General features: G+C 40.0%; 1 protein-coding gene and 1 pseudogene across 2 annotated transcripts in view; one reads left to right on the top strand and one right to left on the bottom strand.

Annotated features, from left to right (window-relative positions):
• ZC3H12B (zinc finger CCCH-type containing 12B) overlaps window positions 1-19,170 on the top strand; it is a 191,055-nt gene that overhangs the window by 44,185 nt on the left and 127,700 nt on the right. The gene's annotated exons all lie outside the window — the stretch shown is intronic.
• On the bottom strand, window positions 11,595-14,215 carry LOC109439766 (extracellular sulfatase Sulf-2; annotated as a pseudogene).

Below are 19,170 nucleotides of genomic sequence, written 5' to 3'. Positions count from 1 at the left end.
TTTTTGAGGAACCTCCACACTGCCTTCCATAACGGCTGCACCAGTCTGCATTCCCACCAACAGTGTATGAGGGTTCCTTTTTCTCCACAGCCTCTCCAACATTTGTTACTATTTGTCTTGTTGATGATAGCCATTCTGACTGGGGTGAGGTGATATCTCATTGTGGTTTTGATTTGCATTTCTCTGATGATTAGTGATGTTGAGCATTTTTCATATGTCTATTTGCCATTTGTATGTCCTCTTTGGAGAAATGTCTCTTCAAGTCCTCTGCCCATTTTTCAATTGGGTTGTTTGTTTTTTTGTTGTTGAGTTGCATGAGTTCCTTGTATATTCTGGATACTAGCCCCTTATCGGAGGCACTGTTTGCAAAAATCTTCTCCCATTCAGTTGGTGGCCTCTTTATTTTGTCAATGGTTTCTTTTGCTGTGCAGAAGCTTTTAAGTTTCATATAGTCCCATTCGTTTATTTTAGCTTTTACTTCCATTGCCTTTGGAGTCAAGTTCATAAAATGCTCTTTGAACCCAAGGTCCATAAGTTTAGTACCTATGTTTTCTTCTATGCAGTTTATTGTGTCAGGTCTTATGCTTAAGTCTTTGATCCATTTTGAATTAACTTTGGTACATGGTGACAAATAGCAGTCCAGTTTCATTCTTTTGCACGTGGCTATCCAATTCTCCCAGCACCATTTATTGAAGAGGCTGTCTTTGCTCCATTGTATGTTTTTAGCTTCTTTGTCAAAAATTATCTGTCCATATTTATGTGGTTTTATTTCTGGGTTCTCAATTCTATTCCATTGGTCTATGTGTCTGTTTTTCTGCCAATACCATGCTGTTTTGATTATTGTAGCCCTGTAGTACAAGCCAAAGTCAGGAAGTGTGATACCTCCATTATAGTTCTTTTTCTTAAGATTGCTTTGGCTATTCGGGTCTTTTGTGGTTCCAAACAAATCTGATGATTTTTGTTCTATTTCTTTAAAATATGCCATTGGGATTTTGATGGGGATTGCATTGAATCTGTATATTGCTTTGGGTAATATGGCCATTTTAACTATGTTGATTCTTCCAATCCATGAGCACGGAATGTCTTTCCATTTCTTTGTGTCTTCTTCAATTTCTTTCAAAAATGTCTTATAGTTTTCAGCATATAGGTCTTTCACATCCTTGGTTAAGTTTATTCCTAGGTATTTTATTCTTTTTGCTGCAATTGCAAAAGGAATTGTTTTTTGTATTTCTTTTTCTGAGATTTCATTGTTAGTATATAGGAAGGCAATGGACTTTTGTGCGTTGATTTTGTAGCCGCCAACTTTACTGTATTCGTTGATTGTTTCTAATAGCTTTTTGGTGGAGTCTTTAGGGTTTTCTATATATAGCATCATGTCATCTGCAAAGAGTGATAATTTAACTTCTTCATTCCCATTTGGATGCCTTTTATTTCTTTCTCTTGCCTGATTGCTCTGGCAAGGACTTCCAACACTATGTTGAAAAGCAGAGGTGATAGGGGACATCCCTGTCGTGTTCCTGAACGTAGAGCAAAGGGCTTCAGTTTTTCTCCATTAATTATGAGATTAGCAGAGGGCTTGTCATATATGGCCTTTATTATGTTAAGGTATTTTCCTTCTATACCCATTTTATTAAGTGTTTTAATCATAAATGGATGTTGTATCTTGTCAAATGCTTTTTCTGCATCAATTGATATAATCATATGATTTTTGTCCTTTATTTTGTTTATGTGATGTATCACATTGATGGATTTGCGTATGTTGAACCATCCTTGTGCCCGGGGATGAACCCCACTTGGTCGTGATGAATAATCTTTTTAATGCATTGTTGTATTCGATTTGCTAGAATTTTATTTAGGATTTTTGCATCGGTATTCATTAGAGATATTGGTCTGTAGTATTCTTTTTTTGTGCTGTCCTTACCAGGTTTTGGTATCAGGGTAATGTTGGCCTCATAAAATGAGTTAGGGAGTACTGTCTCTTCTTCAATTTTTGGAAGAGTTTGTGCAGAATTGGTATTAGATCCTCTTTGAAGGTTTGGTAGAATTCACTAGTGAAGCCATCTGGTCCCGGACTTTTGCTTTTGGGAAGGTTTTGGATGACTGATTCAATTTCTTATTGGTGATCGGTCTGTTTAGATTTTCCAGTTCTTCATGGTTCAGCCTTGGAAGGCTATATGTTTCTAAGAACTTGTCCATTTCTTCTAGGTTGTTGAATTTGGTGGCATATAGTCCTTCATAGTATTCTTGGATGATCCTTTGTATTTCTGTGGTGTCCGTGATAACTTCCCTTTTACGTTTCTGATTTTGTTAATCAGTGTCTTCTCTCTTTTATCTTAGTAAGTCTAGCCAAGGGTTTGTCAATTTTGTTAATCTTTTCAAAGAACCAGCTCTTTGTCACATTAATTTTTTCTATTGTCTTTTTGTTCTCTATTTCATTTAGTTCTGCTCTAATTTTTATTATTTTCTTCTGCTGACCTTGGGTTTTACTTGTTCTTCTTTTTCTAGTTCTTTAAGGTGTAACATGAGGTTATTTATTTGGGAGTTTTCTTGTTTCTTGAGATAGGCCTGTAATGAGATAAATTTCCTCTTAAAACTGCTTTCGCTGCATCCCAAAAATTTTGGTAGGATGTATTTTCATTGTCATTTGTTTCTATGTATCTTTTGATCTCTCCTCTAATTTCTTCTTTGACCCAGTCCTTCTTTAAAAGTATGTTGTTTAATCTCCATGTATTTGTGTTTTTCCCGCTTTTTACAGTTGATATCCAATTTCAAAGCCTTGTGATCAGAGAATATGCATGGTATGATTTCAATCTTCTTAAATTTGTTGAGACTGATTTTATGTCCCAATATATGGTCTATCCTTGAGAATGTTCCATGTACACTAGAAAAGAATGTATAGTCTGATGTTTTAGGATGAAGTGCTCTATAAATGTCAATTATGTCCATTTCATCTAATGTGTCATTTAGGGCTACTATTTCGTTATTTATTTTCTGTTTGGATGATCTATCCATAGCTGTCAATGATGTATTTAAGTCCCCTAGTATAATTGTGTTTTGGTCAATTTCTCCCTTTAGTTCTGTTAGTAGTTGCTTGGTGTATTTCGGTGCTCCCTGATTGGGGGCATAAATATTGATGACTGTTATGTCTTCTTGTTGTACAGTCCCCTTCACCATTATGAAATGTCCATCTTTGTCTGTTGTTATCTTTTTCACCTTGAAGTCTGTTTCATCTGATATCATTATCGCTACCCCTGATTTTCTCTGGGTACCATTTGCTTGGAGTGTCAATTTCCACCCTTTCACTTTGAGTCTATGCTTGTCCTTGTAGCTGAGATGTATCTCTGGGAGACAGCATATGGTTGGGTTTAGTTTTTTGATCCAATCTGCTACTCTGTGCCTTTTTATTGATGAGTTCAGTCCATTTACGTTTAGGGTGATTATTGATATGTGAGGATTTCCTGTCATTCTATCTTTAGTTTTCTGGTAAGGCTGTGTCTCCATTGTTTCTTTGCCTTTTTGTTGTTGTCTATTATTTCTGTGTGGTGGTATTCTATGATGTTTCCCTCTGTTTCTTCTTTTATTTCAGTATATATTTCAATTCTGGATTTATTTTGAGTGGTTACCCTTAAGTTTATGTAAAAGAAAGTTTGATATTTAGAGTATTCCATTTTCTTCAGCACGCTTACTTTCTCCATTCCCATATTCCGTTCAGGCCTTTACTCTCCCCTTTTTGAGTTTTGGTTGCCACAAATTGTCCCTGTTGATGGTGGTCGAATAGCCTCCTTTAGTATTTCTTGTAGTGCAGGTCGTGTATTAGAAAATTCCTCAGCTTCTGTATGTCTGGAAAGGTCTTTATTCCTCCTTCATATCTAAAGGATATCTTTGCTGGATATATTATTCTTGGCTCATGATTTCTCTCTTTCAATAGTTTGAATATTTGGTTCCACTCCTCCTGGCTTGTAGAGTTTCTGCTGAAAAATCTGATGATAATCTAATGGGCTTTCCTTTGTAAGTTACCGCCTTCTTTTCCCTGGCTGCCTTGAGGATTCTTTCTTTGTCGTTGATTTTAGACAGCTTCAATACAATGTGCCTTGGAGAAGGCCTGTTGGGATTGAGGTAACTAGGTGTTCTATTTGCTTCTTGGATTCGAGGGTCCAGTTCTGTCCACAAATTTGGGAAGTTCTCATCGACAATTTGTTTGAATATATTCTCTGTTCCCTTCTCTCTTTCTTCTCCTTCTGGTATGCCCATTATTCTTATATTGCTCTTTCTGATGGAGTCAGAAAGTTCTTGTAGAGTTCTTTCATTTCTTTTAAGTCTCAAGTCTCTTTCTTCTTCTATCTGTGTCATTTCCATGTTTCTATCTTCGATGTCACTGATTCTTTCCTCCATCTGGTCAACTCTACTACCTAAGCTGGTTATTTCATTCTTAATTTCTTCTATTGAGTTCTTAATCTCCAGAAATTCTATTTGGTTCTTTTTTAAAATTTCAATCTCTTTCAGAAATGCTCATGCTGTTCTTTGATTGAGTTTCTGAGTTCATTTAACTGCCTATCTGTGTTTTCTTGTATCTCGTTGAGTTTTTCAGAACTGCAATCTTGAATTCTCTGTCATTTAAGTCACATATTTCTGTATCTTTAAGTGCCTTCTCTGGAGATTTTTCACTTTCTTTCTGAGCTATCTTGTTGCCTTGGTTATTCATGGCAATTACTGGTTTACTATTTCTCTTCCTAGACATCTACAGGAGTGACTTCTGCAACAGGTTGATAGAAAGCGGTCTTTCTTTTGTTTGCCAGTACTTGTTGGTAGAATGTTTTATTATTTCTCCAACTGCAACTTATTTTTCTTCTCCCACACGGTAGTGCTGTTTCTCTGCACTATTCCAACTTCTCACACAATGGGGGATTCCCTGGGAGACGGGCTTCTCCTCTGTTATAGTCTGCCTAGGTCACAGGGCGAGTGTCCCGTGGGTATGCGGAGAGCTTTGATGTTCCAAAGCTCTTCCAGCTCCTGATTCAGAGCCCGTATGTTTCAGCAGTTCTGTTTACTCCTGCAGGATCCGCCCAGATAGGTGGGGTCAGGGCGGGGTGAGTTGTGAGAGGTGGCCCAGAGCAATGGCGACCACCACCACAGCCGGTCCTGCTTCCACAGCTCTCCCCTTTGCTGGAACTAGTTGGGCTGTGAATTTGTGTCTGCGGTCCACAGTTCTCAAAATAGCAAATTTTCTGTTGTTTTGATCTGACACTGCTACTGTTTCGCTTCTAGCACCGGGCAGGTGGGGGCGGGCGAGCTCTGAGAGGGAGGGAGGGGCGGCTAGTCTCAGTGCCTAAGGCTCCATTCTCTGCTCGGCAGTGCGGGCTTAAACCACCGTTTTCAGCCTTTTTCCTCAGTCTTTTCTCCGAGGTCTCTGCAGTGAGCGTTGGGTTCAGCCGTGTTATATGCTGTCCCTCAGCCCTGTGGAGCCCTGGCGGAGCCCTAGCAGTCCGAGTTCTTCCTCCCGCAGCTGTGGTAGTTCCGGGAAGCAGCGAGCTCGGCGCACTGAGCTGGGTCTGCGTCCTGCCGCTGCTCCGTCTCCGCGCTTCTCCCTTTCCTCCTCCTCCACTGCGAATCTCCCACCTGTAGGTGATTTCAGTCGGTAGTGGGCCTCTTCGTCTTGCCTGTCTGCTGTGCAGGGAGTCCTTTGTGGAGTTTTTGTTGTTCGATTCTTTGTAAATTCCAGGGGAGCTTTACAGAGGCTCTCCTCACTCCGCAATTTTTCCGCCATCCTGTTGAATATTTTGTGCCAATCCTTTCTGGCCTGCAAAGTTTGTATTGAGAAATGAACTGACACTCTTATAGGGGCTCCCTGATAAGTTACTAGTTGCCTTTCTCTTTCTGCTTTTAGGATTCTCTCTTGGTCTTTAACTTTTGCCATTTTCATTATAATGTGTCTTAGTGTGGGCCTGTTTAGGTTCACCTGTTTGGGACTCTCTGCTCTTCCTGGACTTGTATGTCTATTTTCCTTGCCAGGTTAGGAAAGTTTTCAGTCATTATTTCTTCAAGTAGGTTCTCAATCTCTTGCTTTGTCTCTTCTCCTTCTGGTACCCCTATGATGCGAATGTTGTTACTGTTGCTGTTGTCCCAGATGTCTCTTAAACTATGCTCTTTTTTTTCCAATTCTTTTTCCCATTTGCTGTTCTGTTTGGGTGTTTTCTGTTACCTTGTCTTCCAAATTACTGATTCGATTTTCTGCTTCTTGTAGTCTGCCGGTGATTACTTCTAGTGCATTCTTCATTTCAGTTATTGTCTTCTTCACTTATGACTGTCGTTTTTAAAAACAATGGTTTCTATGTCCTCTTTATGCTTGCTATGTCTTTGTTGAAGTTCTCACTAAGTTCCTTGAGCATCCTTATAACCATTGTTTTGAACTCTCTCTGGTAGGTTGCCTGCCTCCATTTTGTCTAGTTCTTTTTCTGGAATTTTCTCCTGTTCTTTCACTTGGGACATATTTCTTTGTTTTCTCATTTTGGCTGCCTCTCTGTGTTTATTTCTATGAATTTGGTAGATCTGTTGTCTCTCAGTCTTGGCCGGATGGCTTTATGTAGTAGGTGCCCTATGGGGCCCTGGCACAGTCTCTCTGGTCACCTGCTCTGAGTGCTCCAGGAGTGTCCATTGTGTGTGCCCTCCTTTTATAGTTGAGCCTTGATTGCTATTGGCATGTCCGTGGGTAGGATTGGCCCTCAGGCTGATTGGCTGTGGGGTTTGGCCATGTCCACAGCTTATGGGATGCTGTGGTGGGGGCTTACCCCACTGAGTGAGATTCTCCACAGCAGGCTCTGGTACCTGTTGAGACCTCCCTTTGTGTGTGCCACTTGTAGGGCTAATTGGGTTGTACTCTGCTGTGGTGTGAAGCCCCCCCTCCAAGTATGTTGGTTCTGGGGACTCTGGGGAGGGTCTTCAGTGCAGGTCCAGGTCACCCACTGCCTGCGACCACCTGGGGACTATCTGGTAGGAGCTATAAAGCTATCCACAGTTGTTCATCGCCTGTGCTAAAATTGGAGGCAAATAGGAGAAGACACACTGCAATTCAAAGATGGCTACCACTAATGCTGGGCCTTGGGTGTCTCTTCAAAAAGCCAGGACACCCCAAAGTCTGCTGCCTCCTGCTGGCTCCGTTAAGTTTCAGTCACTGATAAAGCCTCGTGTGGTACGTGAATTTGGGTGAGTCAGGGCCTCAGGGAGTCAGTAGTGTGGGAAGATTTGTGGTCACCAGTTAGTGTAGACTCTGGTTTGGTGCCAGTGTTAAACCTGGAACTACTCAGCAAAAGTCGCAAGGCACACTGAGGTCAGTCACCACCCACCTGGAACGGGCTGACTCCAATAATTTTGCAAGAAAGTGTACAATGTGGGTGGGGCTGGCTGCTCCTGAGAAAATGCCTCTGGCGTTGGGGGAGTTGTGTAGGGTGGGGTCCCAGTGAGTCAGCAGCAGTGGAGCTCACCAGGCCAATCAGATTCAAATTTGGCCTGTGGAGGGAGGACTCAACATGGGAAAGATGGCGCCTGCCTGTTGGCTTCATAGGAGTAGGACCCCTCACAGGGAAAATGGTGTCTGTCCTCCAGCCCTGCCCTGAAGCCACACAGCTCAGTCTGACCCCCGTATGCCTCCGACACCTCCCAAGTCACTGTCCCTTTGTTGGAGCCCAGGGTGAATGCCTGCAAGCGAGTGAATCTGTGGGCAGGCCTTTTAAGAGGATGCCTGGGTTTCCCATAGCCTTCTGTCCACCTGGATGGTTGGAATTCCCACTGTTTTTCACAGCCATATGTTGTGGGGGCTCCTCTTTCTGGCACCAGTACTCTGGGCTGGGGAGGCTGGTATGGGGCTGCGGTCCCTCACTCCTCTGGCAGGATCCTCTGTAGCCAAGACATCCATCCAGGTTCTCAACCGCCACACAGAGGTTTGGGATTAGCCATTTCCATGTCGCCACCCCTCCTACTGGTCTGGACATGGCTGCTTCTTTATATCCTTAGTTATAAAACCTCTGTTTAGCCAGACTTCAGATGGTTCTCCTGGTTGATTATTTTATAATCTAGTTGTAATTTTAATGTGTTCACAGAAGGAAGCAGGCACAGTGTTTATCTACTCCACCATCTTGGATGTCCCATTTGTTCTTTGGTTAGTTTTTTGTAGTTTAATTCTAATTATTCTTGGGAACAGAGAATTAAAACAAACAAATAAGTCAGTTTATTTCTGCAATCATTTGTTATTAGGTGTTCATAATATGTTAGATACTGTACTAGCTCTTGGGATATAAAGATGGATAAGCTTTTGAATATCACAGCCTATTTAAGAACATTACAGCTCTTGAGCAGATCACAGTCTAGGGGATGATGTTACAAAAATCGTAGAATCTAGTAAAATTCTCATAGCCACGATCTCTCTTCTTCAGTTCCTGTTTCACTTTGAGATAGTAACTAAAAGCTCTGCAAGATTTTTGCTTTCTACTTTTATTTCTGACCATGAAGCTCATTAAATCTCACCTTTAACTTTCCTCAGTGCTACATAAACGCCAAGGGCACACTTGTCCCTTCTTCCACAAAGCTTCCCAATTTGGGAACTTGAGAAGCAGATTGAGAAGGATATCTTAGTCTCAATGGGTATTTTCCCCAACCCTGAGTTTCTCTGGATTGGCTGGTACCCATCTCTTCAGGCATCTACCCTGCCCAGGATTTCTACCTTCTGAATGTTTTCTCACATTTGTTATTTTTTCAAGCATGAAAATATTTAATAGAGAAATAAACTATGACTAGTTATACTTCAGATTTGTTTCCTTTATCATTTTGAGAAATATTTCCCCATAAACTCCCATAGTCCACTATTATAATGTAAATATTGTATCTTATTGCATTTGAAGCTATTATTATTTAAGCAAATCATATAAAGTTTCATGTAATTAGCACATTTGCTTCTAAGAAACGTGTGATATAAATTAGGACAAACTAGTTTCCTTTACCTCTAATATTTTACAGGTAGGTAACTAAAGTAGTAAGTAACCTGAAAAGTGGAAAGGATTCATGAAAAACTTCTAAACACTTCCACCAAAACTGGAAAATAAATATGTGAAAGTAAATGTAACCAGTATCAAATTATCTGTTTTTTAAAAGAACAGAATTATGAAAAAGAGAGATGATGTTTTATATAACCAACATATGAAAAACGTCTTTATTCTTATGTTTGAGCTACAAATTACTGTATTTATAACCAGTACTCTTTTTGTTAAAACAAAAAGTACTAGAATGCATTTCCCCTGTAATAACTACCTATTTTTATTAAATTTAATTATTTACAACTTATTTAGTGGGAGTTTGATATTTAATTTTTAAAAACCTAATTAATTATTTACATTTTAATAAATGGTATGTTTTAATATGTATCCATAAGGACATAAAATATCTAAAGTGTTTTATTTTGTAGCATAATACTTATATTTTTCATAAATATAGGTAGAAAACTATTACCCACAAGAAATGCCATACCTTGACTGTGTTTCCATTAATTGTAGTTTTCATTTCAGTTTTTTCTTTACTCTTAGAAACAAGTGGCTAAATTTCTGTCATCTATTTCCTCAACTAAACTGTGAGAGAAAGAATAACGGGAGAGGAGAACAATTCATATGGAACTCCTACCAGTATCCCGTGTAGTCCTCCTTAGACCGAGCAGAATTTGAGGGGAAAGGCACAGTGAAGTTTACCATTTAATCACAAGTACCACAAACTATTAAATACTAAACTTCCATATGAGGTATGATCACAAAACATGGTGCCTATTTAAATTAAAAAAAATATTACAGTAAAAGACACATTGCCATTAATACACCTCAAAATACTCCCCCTCACTTCAAATACACTTATCCCATCATTCTTGCCACTTTCTGAAGGAGTTCTGGAATCATCTTTTGTGAGTGTCTTTACTTCATCCTCCATCATGACAATGCTCCGTTTCACAAGTTGCTTCTGGTTCAGCAATTTCGATCAAATGAAAACATTACAGTGTGTCCTCATCCACCTTATTCACTGGATCTGGCACCATGTGACTTCTGGCTCTTCCCCAAAGTCAAAATGACCATGAAAGGAAAACATTTTGAATCGATTCAGGACATCGAGGCAGCCACAACAGTGCAACTAAAGACACGAAAGAGGACTTCCAGAAATGCCTCAGAAAGTGGCAAGAATGATGGGATAAGTATGTTTTAAGTGAGGAGGAGTATTTTGAGGGGGATTAATGGTAATGTGTCTTTTACTGTAATAAATGCTTTTTTAATTTAAACATTCACCATATTTTTTCCTTACACTTCATATTTTCCCTTTTCTTTTTCTTTCCTGGCTTTTCACCGTCGAAATAGATTGTGCAATGGATTTCTTGTATCACATTCAGGGGAAGTGGGAAGTGATACACTGATTTTAAAAAAAGCATATAGAGAATATAAGGTGCCTTTTACTAGTATGGAAACTTAAAATGCATGCATATATTTTACTTCATTTGGACATTAAATTCATCCTGCTTTGTTAAAAACTAGCTATTGACCTCTACTGCTTTATGAGATTCCTTATTGTTGGTCTGGCTTATATGACTCTGAGAAAGAGGTAGCAACATCTTCCCCCTTAAAAGTAGCTCTGCATGAATATTTATGTGCTTGTAGTATGTTTAAGGAACATTATAGCACCGGATTAGGAAGCTTTCTAGAAAAATTTGAACAAGAGTCCTATGCCAAATTTTGTCAGATATGTTTTAAAAAAACATATACCATTTGTCCTTAGGCTTCTTATAGTTTTGTTGGGAAAGGAGATGAGAAAAATTTATAATAAAAAATAGATAACATAGCAACACCTTAATTAAAGGGAATAATATTTGTTTTTAATTTTTTTCCTCTTACACTGTCCACAGAGCATTTATTGACACCACCATTCTTGAAAATTGGGTTTTCTTATTAGTTAGACTCTCCTGAAAGTTCCCATGCTGTTTTCATATAAATAGTCATGCATATACAGTGAATTTAGTTCCTTCAGAGGCAGCCAGGGTTATAGTGCTAGAGAAGTGTCACTTCTTTTGTGCTGTTGACTCCCTGTCAAATTCTGTGCAACATTTCTAGCATCTGTAAGTTGCCTCTGTCCTACTACTTAGTTCCTTCTTTGTGACAACCCAAAAAATAAGAGGATTTAAAACAGGCTTCTTGCCTTATGATTAAAAAAAAAAAAAATCCAATGACTTTTCACTCATGAGGGAAATTTCCAAGAAATCTTTCTCTTTGTTCTTTTTCCCTTGTGAGTCTCTCAGAGAGGGTCAGTGGTGACTTTTTGATATGAAAATGCATTTTGTGCAGCCAGTGAGGTATAATCCAAAGTAAAAGCAGGGGCAAAGATAGACTACCTGAAGTATCATTACTCCTGGTGGTTCTCTTCCAGAGAATTTGCCATGTTGACTGAAATCAAGTTCTGTGTCTCTCAGATCTCCTGGCCAACAGCATAGGTTGATTTCATATGCTTGAAATCATATCCGTTTTCTCATTGTCTGTACAGTCAGATGATGCCTCTGTTTTAGTAGGTACATCTCGTGCTGCTTAACTTTCCCAGCCTTTTCACAGTTGTCCCAGTGATTTGGAAGAAAGTCTCTTTATTTCTGGGCACTTTCAGTGCTGAAACTACATGTACTGCTCATAGTTCCCTCCGTCTTTGTCACAGGTCCATGTTTGGATGCAGGGGTTACACTGCTTGTAACCCTTGCAACTTCTCAGCTCCATGAACTGTACATGTAGCTGTCTGAGGACTTCCCTGTCCAGTGTATTCACTGAATGCATCAACTGGTATCAGTTTGTGTTGAAATCAAAGTATTTGAGGAAGCCAATTGCAAATTCACAGAAGAGGAAATTGTTGGTCTCCTTGATTGTCCTCATGCACCAGTGCATGTTGTTATTGGTGCTGGTGCAGACAGAGAAGGTCTCCAGTATCCAGAGAGGTGCAGTCTGCCAGTGCTGGTTGTCATGGGTAAAGCACGTGAAGTCTGACATGCTGCACTGTTGTTCTGCAGTCGCTTGAGCAGCTTGCGAAGTTTCCTCTTCTGCTCCTGCAACAGTTACACCTTGTCCTTCTCTTGCAGCCCCTTCAGAAAGGATGTGGACTGGTGCCTTTATGCTTGAGGTGGCCTTTGTGCTGGGTGTGGTGATTTTGTGACAATTACATTCTTCTAGCCGGTTTTTCTTCGGGTGACCTTGGACTTCCATCAGATTCTTAATTTTGTTTTGCAGGGTTTCGATCTCATGGTAAATGTGCAGCTTGTGTTCTTTGCAGGCCTGCAGGGACTTGTACAAGTCCAAGTCACAGTGGACCGTGTTGTTCTCTAAGATGTAGCACCGATGTGTGACTTTAATGGGTTGGAGGCTGAGTAGTCCAGAAGGCCTCCAGTGCCACTGAAGTCCCTGCTGTCCTTGGTCCTCAGGGACCTGGTCAGTGCTTCTTGGTAAGGTTGTGGAACTGGGACACATCATCCAGATCTACATGGTGTACCTCGCTATCCATCTCGACGGCCACTGAGTGGATGGAATGATTACAGGGATAGCCGGCCTTGTGCTTCTTGAAGAACTTTTTCTGATGTCCAGGCAGGTAGTCCCCAGCATCACAGGTGCAGGTCTCGCTGCCCTGCCCATAGTACTTGGGTACCAGGTTGGACGGGGCTCTGCCCCCAGGCTGGGCCAGGCCCTTGCACTTGTGCACCTTCGGTGTCCCCATGGTATCCTTCACATACTGTCATTTCTGTCCCAGCTGCCCACACGCGGTCTGGTATTTGGCATGCTGGCACAGGTCTTTCACGTGCTGGTACTTGGGTAGGAAGTTGTCCTGGGCATCCACCTTGTCATTGTCTCTGTTGTGTAGCAGTTTGACTCTTTCCACCAAGAAGGAGTCCCACCAGAGCCTTATCTTCTTTTTCAAGTGAAACTGATTCACCCGCTGCTCTGTGTCCAGAAACTTGAAGATGGATTCCCCATCCATATCCAATGGGATGTCCAGACCTGCAATGTCCAGGATGGCGGGGGTCAGGTCAGTGTTGAGGACAATGTGGGGATTCAGCGAGCCAGCCTCCATGTTGGGGCCCCTCAGTAGAACCAGACCCTGATGTTAAACTCATACGGCATGGAGGCATGGACTTACCCTTCACCAGGCTGAACTAGCCTATGTGGTAGCCGTGGTCAGCGGTGTACATGATGTAGGTATTGTCCAGCTCACCTGTCTCCACCAGCATGTTGTAAATTGTCTCCATGGAGTCATCCACAGACATGAGGGTCTGCAGGCGCTTCTGCTGCAGCATGTTGGTGAATTCCATGGATGGGTTTCATGGGCCTCGTGTAGTGCATGATCCAGTGCTTGTCAGGGTTGTGCGTATAGTTGTAGCTCCAAGTGATGTGCTGCGACACTTTGTGGAAGAGGCGTAAGTACTGAAGGCCTAAGTCCTGGGGCTTTGTAGGACTGCCTGGCTGATGACCATTAGGGCTGGCCAGTGCAGGTACATCTTGGACGTGTGGGAAAATGTCGCTGTCATTGCTGATGATGTCCGGGAATCCTTGGAGTAGTCAAAGCCATGCTTCTCCTTCACCCTGTTTCAGTAGAGCATGGAGTTATAAGCAGGAGTTTTTAAAGAGGCTGACTGACTCCATCCAGCCTGGTGGCACATAGGAGCCAATGTATTCAGTCAGTTACTTCCCAAAGAAAACTGTCTGGTAGCCTGTGCTGTTGACGTACATGGCAAGGGTATGGCTCTCATGCTGTACCTGCTAGGAGGGCAAGGAGCAATTCTTGTTGTTGGTGTAGGTGTTGTGGTTGTGGATGTACTTCCTGGTTAGGAGAGCGGAGCACAAGGGGCAACTAATGGGCCTAGTCACCAAGGCATTGATGAAGGGCTCCCTGCCCTGCACTGTGATGCACCTGATCTTGTTCATCACCTGCATGGAACTGAGCTCCATGAACTGCTCATCCATCAGCACCAGGATGATGGTGGGGTGGATGTTTCTGGGGTCCCTATGACACCTGCCTTTATGACAGGAACTCCCACCCAGCACAGAGACAACATTTGCTGACAGCAGGCAAAGCAGGAGACCGGGACGTGCCATTTTGTTTTTGTTGATCCCTTGCTTCTTGCAGGAGGCAGGAGTCTGAGGTTGCATCTAGTGGATTTGTTTCTTTGCCCTCTTCCCTCTCTGCTCACGGATCTCTGGCTGGAGAGAGACACGCGGCCCAACTGGCCGGACCCCACTGCCCCAGACTCATGGCTCTGGCCCTGAAGTCCTGCCCAGAATAGGGCAGCAGCAGAGAACTGGGGTCCTGACAGCGCTCTGCCTCTGGAAGCTGCAGGATCCGGCTTGGGAATGATATTCTTTAAACAAAGTTCTATTCTGATTATAAAAGTAACATATTTGTGGTAGAAAACTTCTTTCTGACTTGGGTTTCATTTGTTCTTCTTTTTCTAGTTCTTTAAGGTGTAACGTGAGGTTATTTATTTGGGATTTGTCTTGTTTCCTGAGATAGGCCTGTAATGATATAAATTTCCCTCTTAAAGTCACCCCAATAAACTTTAATTTAAAAATAGAATACATATCAATAATCCATTAAAAAAAGAACTGAAAAAAAGAACACTTCAAAAAATATAAATAAGAAAATCAATAAATCATCAGTGACTCCTTACCAGTGCCTGAGATAACCAGTTATCATTTCAGAGAATTTCTTTCCTTCTATCCATATTGCTCTACATAATTTTAGATCATACTGATAAACAATTTCATTCTCCGTTTTTCATTAACATTGTTTTTATTTAAAAGTTTCCTCCATGTCATTAAAATTATTTGTAAACATTTTTGATGGCTGTGTAATAACCAATTCAATAATTATACTATCGTTTATGTAATAACTTCCCGATTGTTAGACATTTAGGCAAGTCATTTTTATTTTGCATTATAAATAAAACTGATAAACATTTGTGGCATAAATTTTTGCATATTTTAAAAAATTTATTGGGGTGACAATTGTTAGTAAAATACATAGATTTCAGGTGTACAATTCTGCATTACATCATTTATAAATCCCATTGTGTGTTCACCACCCAGAGTCAATTCTTCCATCACCATATATTTGATCCCCCTTACCCTCATCTCCCAACCCCCACCCCCCTTACCCTCTGGTAACCACTAAACTATTGTCTGTGTCTATGAGTTTCTGTTTCTCATTTGTTTGTCTTGTTCTTTTGTTGTTTTAGGTTTATGTACCACATATCAGTGAAATCACATGGTTCTCTGCTTTTTCTGTCGGACTTATTTCGCTCAGCATTACACTCAAGATCCATCCATGTTGTCACAAATGTTCCTATATCATCTTTTCTTACTGCTGAATAGTATTCCATTGTATATATATACCACAACTTCTTTATCCATTCATCTATCGAAGGACATTTTGGCTGTTTCCAGTCTTGGCCACCGTAAACAAAGCTGCAATGAACATTGGAGCACATGTGTCTTTATCTATAAATGTTTTCAGATTTTTTTGGGAGATACCCAGGAGAGGGATTGCTGGCTCATACGGTAATTCTAGTCTTAATTTTTTGAGGAACCTCCACACTGCCTTCCATAGCGGCTGCACCAGTCTGCATTCCACCAACAGTGTATGAAGGTTCCTTTTTCTCCACAGCCTCTCCAACATTTGTTACTATTTGTCTTGTTGATGATAGCCATTCTGACTGGGGTGAGGTGATATCTCATTGTGGTTTTGATTTGCATTTCTCTGATGATTAGTGATGTTGAGCATTTTTTCATATGTCTATTTGCCATTTGTATGTCCTCTTTGGAGAAATGTCTCTTCAAGTCCTCTGCCCATTTTCAATTGGGTTGTTTTACTGTTGTTGAGTTGCATGAGTTCCTTGTATATTCTGGATATTAGCCCCTTATCGGAGGCACTGTTTGCAAAAATCTTCTCCCATTCAGTTGGTGGCCTCTTTATTTTGTCAATGGTTTCTTTTGCTGTGCAGAAGCTTTTAAGTTTCATATAGTCCCATTCGTTTATTTTAGCTTTTACTTCCATTGCCTTTGGAGTCAAATTCATAAAATGCTCTTTGAACCCAAGGTCCATAAGTTTAGTACCTATGTTTTCTTCTATGCAGTTTATTGTGTCAGGTCTTATGCTTAAGTCTTTGATCCATTTTGAATTAACTTTGGTACATGGTGACAAATAGCAGTCCAGTTTCATTCTTTTGCACGTGGCTATCCAATTCTCCCAGCACCATTTATTGAAGAGGCTGTCTTTGCTCCATTGTATGTTTTTAGCTTCTTTGTCAAAATTATCTGTCCATATTTATGTGGTTTTATTTCTGGGTTCTCAATTCTATTCCATTGGTCTATGTGTCTGTTTTTCTGCCAATACCATGCTGTTTTGATTATTGTAGCCCTGTAGTACAAGCCAAAGTCAGGAAGTGTGATACCTCCATTATTGTTCTTTTTCTTAAGATTGCTTTGGCTATTCGGGGTCTTTTGGTTCCAAACAAATCTGATGATTTTTGTTCTATTTCTTTAAAATATGCCATTGGGATTTTGATGGGGATTGCATTGAATCTGTATATTGCTTTGGGTAATATGGCCATTTTAACTATGTTGATTCTTCCAATCCATGAGCACGGAATGTCTTTCCATTTCTTTGTGTCTTCTTCAATTTCTTTCAAAAATGTCTTATAGTTTTCAGCATATAGGTCTTTCACATCCTTGGTTAAGTTTATTCCTAGGTATTTTATTCTTTTTGCTGCAATTGCAAAAGGAATTGTTTTTTGTATTTCTTTTTCTGAGATTTCATTGTTAGTATATAGGAAAGCAATGGACTTTTGTATGTTGATTTTGTAGCCAGCAACTTTACTGTATTTGTTGATTGTTTCTAATAGCTTTTTGGTGGAGTCTTTAGGGTTTTCTATATATAGCATCATGTCATCTGCAAAGAGTGATAATTTAACTTCTTCATTCCCAATTTGGATGCCTTTTATTTCTTTCTCTTGCCTGATTGCTCTGGCAAGGACTTTCAACACTATGTTGAAAAGCAGAGGTGATAGGGGACAGCCCTGTCGTGTTCCTGAACGTAGAGCAAAGGGCTTCAGTTTTTCACCATTAATTATGAGATTAGCAGAGGGCTTGTCATATATGGCCTTTATTATGTTAAGGTATTTTCCTTCTATACCTATTTTATTAAGTGTTTTAATCATAAATGGATGTTGTATCTTGTCAAATGCTTTTCTGCATCAATTGATATAATCATATGATTTTTGTCCTTTATTTTGTTTATGTGATGTATCACATTGATGGATTCGGATGTTGAACCATCCTTGTGCCCCGGGATGAACCCCACTTGGTCGTGATGAATAATCTTTTTAATGCATTGTTGTATTCGATTTGCTAGAATTTTATTTAGGATTTTTGCATCGGTATTCATCAGAGATATTGGTCTGTAGTTTTCTTTTTTGTGCTGTCCTTACCAGGTTTTGGTATCAGGGTAATGTTGGCCTCATAAAATGAGTTAGGAGTACTGTCTCTTCTTCAATTTTTGGAAGAGTTTGAGCAGGATTGGTATTAGATCCTCTTTGAAGGTTTGGTAGAATTCACTAGTGAAGCCATCTGGTCCCGGACTTTTGCTTTTGGGAAGGTTTTGGATGACTGATTCAATTTCGTTACTGGTGATCGGTCTGTTTAGATTTTCCAGTTCTTCATGGTTCAGCCTTGGAAGGCTATATGTTTCTAAGAACTTGTCCATTTCTTCTAGGTTGTTGAATTTGGTGGCATATAGTCCTTCATAGTATTCTTGGATGATCCTTTGTATTTCTGTGGTGTCCGTGATAACTTCCCCTTTTTCGTTTCTGATTTTGTTAATCAGTGTCTTCTCTCTTTTTATCTTAGTAAGTCTAGCCAAGGGTTTGTCAATTTTGTTAATCTTTTCAAAGAACCAGCTCTTTGTCACATTAATTTTTTCTATTGTCTTTTTGTTCTCTATTTCTTTTAGTTCTGCTCTAATTTTTGTTATTTCCTTTCTTCTGCTCACCTTGGGTTTTACTTGTTCTTCTTTTACTAGTTCTTTAAGGTGTAACATGAGGTTATTTATTTGGGAGTTTTCTTGTTTCTTGAGATAGGCCTGTAATGAGATAAATTTCCCTCTTAAAACTGCTTTCGCTGCATCCGAAAATTTTGGTAGGATGTATTTTCATTTTCATTTGTGTCTATGTATCTTTTGATCTCTCCTCTAATTTCTTTGACCCAGTCGTTCTTTAGAAGTATGTTGTTTAATCTCCATGTATTTGTGTGTTTTCCTGCTTTCTTTTTGCAGTTGATATCCAATTTCAAAGCCTTGTGATCAGAGAATATGCTTGGTATGATTTCAATCTTCTTAAATTTGCTGAGGCTGATTTTATGTCCCAATATATGGTCTATCCTTGAGAACATTCCGTGTACACTAGAAAAGAATGTATAGTCTGATGTTTTAGGATGAAGTGCTCTATAAATGTCAATTATGTCCATTTCATCTAATGTGTCATTTAGGGCTACTATTTCGTTATTTATTTTCTGTTTGGATGATCTATCCATAGCTGTCAATGATGTATTTAAGTCCCCTAGTATAATTGTGTTTTGGTCAATTTCTCCCTTTAGTTCTGTTAGTAGTTGCTTGGTATATTTCGGTGCTCCCTGATTGGGGGCATAAATATTGATGACTGTTATGTCTTCTTGTTGTATAGTCCCCTTCACCATTATGAAATGTCCATCTTTGTCTCTTGTTATCTTTTTCACCTTGAAGTCTGTTTCATCTGATATCATTATGGCTACACCTGATTTTCTCTGGGTACCATTTGCTTGGAGTGTCAATTTCCACCCTTTCACTTTGAGTCTATGCTTGTCCTTGTAGCTGAGATGTGTCTCTTGGAGACAGCATATGGTTGGATTTAGTTGTTTGATCCAATCTGCTACTCTGTGCCTTTTTATTGGTGAGTTCAGTCCATTTACATTTAGGGTGATTATTGATATGTGAGGATTTCCTGTCATCATATCTTTAATTTTCTGGTAAGGCTGTGTCTCCATTGTTTCTTTGCCTTTTTGTTGTTGTCTATTATTTCTGTGTGGTGGTATTCTATGATGT

Source organism: Rhinolophus sinicus, chromosome X, assembly GCF_036562045.2.
Source record: "Rhinolophus sinicus isolate RSC01 chromosome X, ASM3656204v1, whole genome shotgun sequence".
Lineage (NCBI taxonomy): Eukaryota > Metazoa > Chordata > Mammalia > Chiroptera > Rhinolophidae > Rhinolophus > Rhinolophus sinicus.
This window is presented reverse-complemented; position numbering and strand designations above follow the sequence as displayed.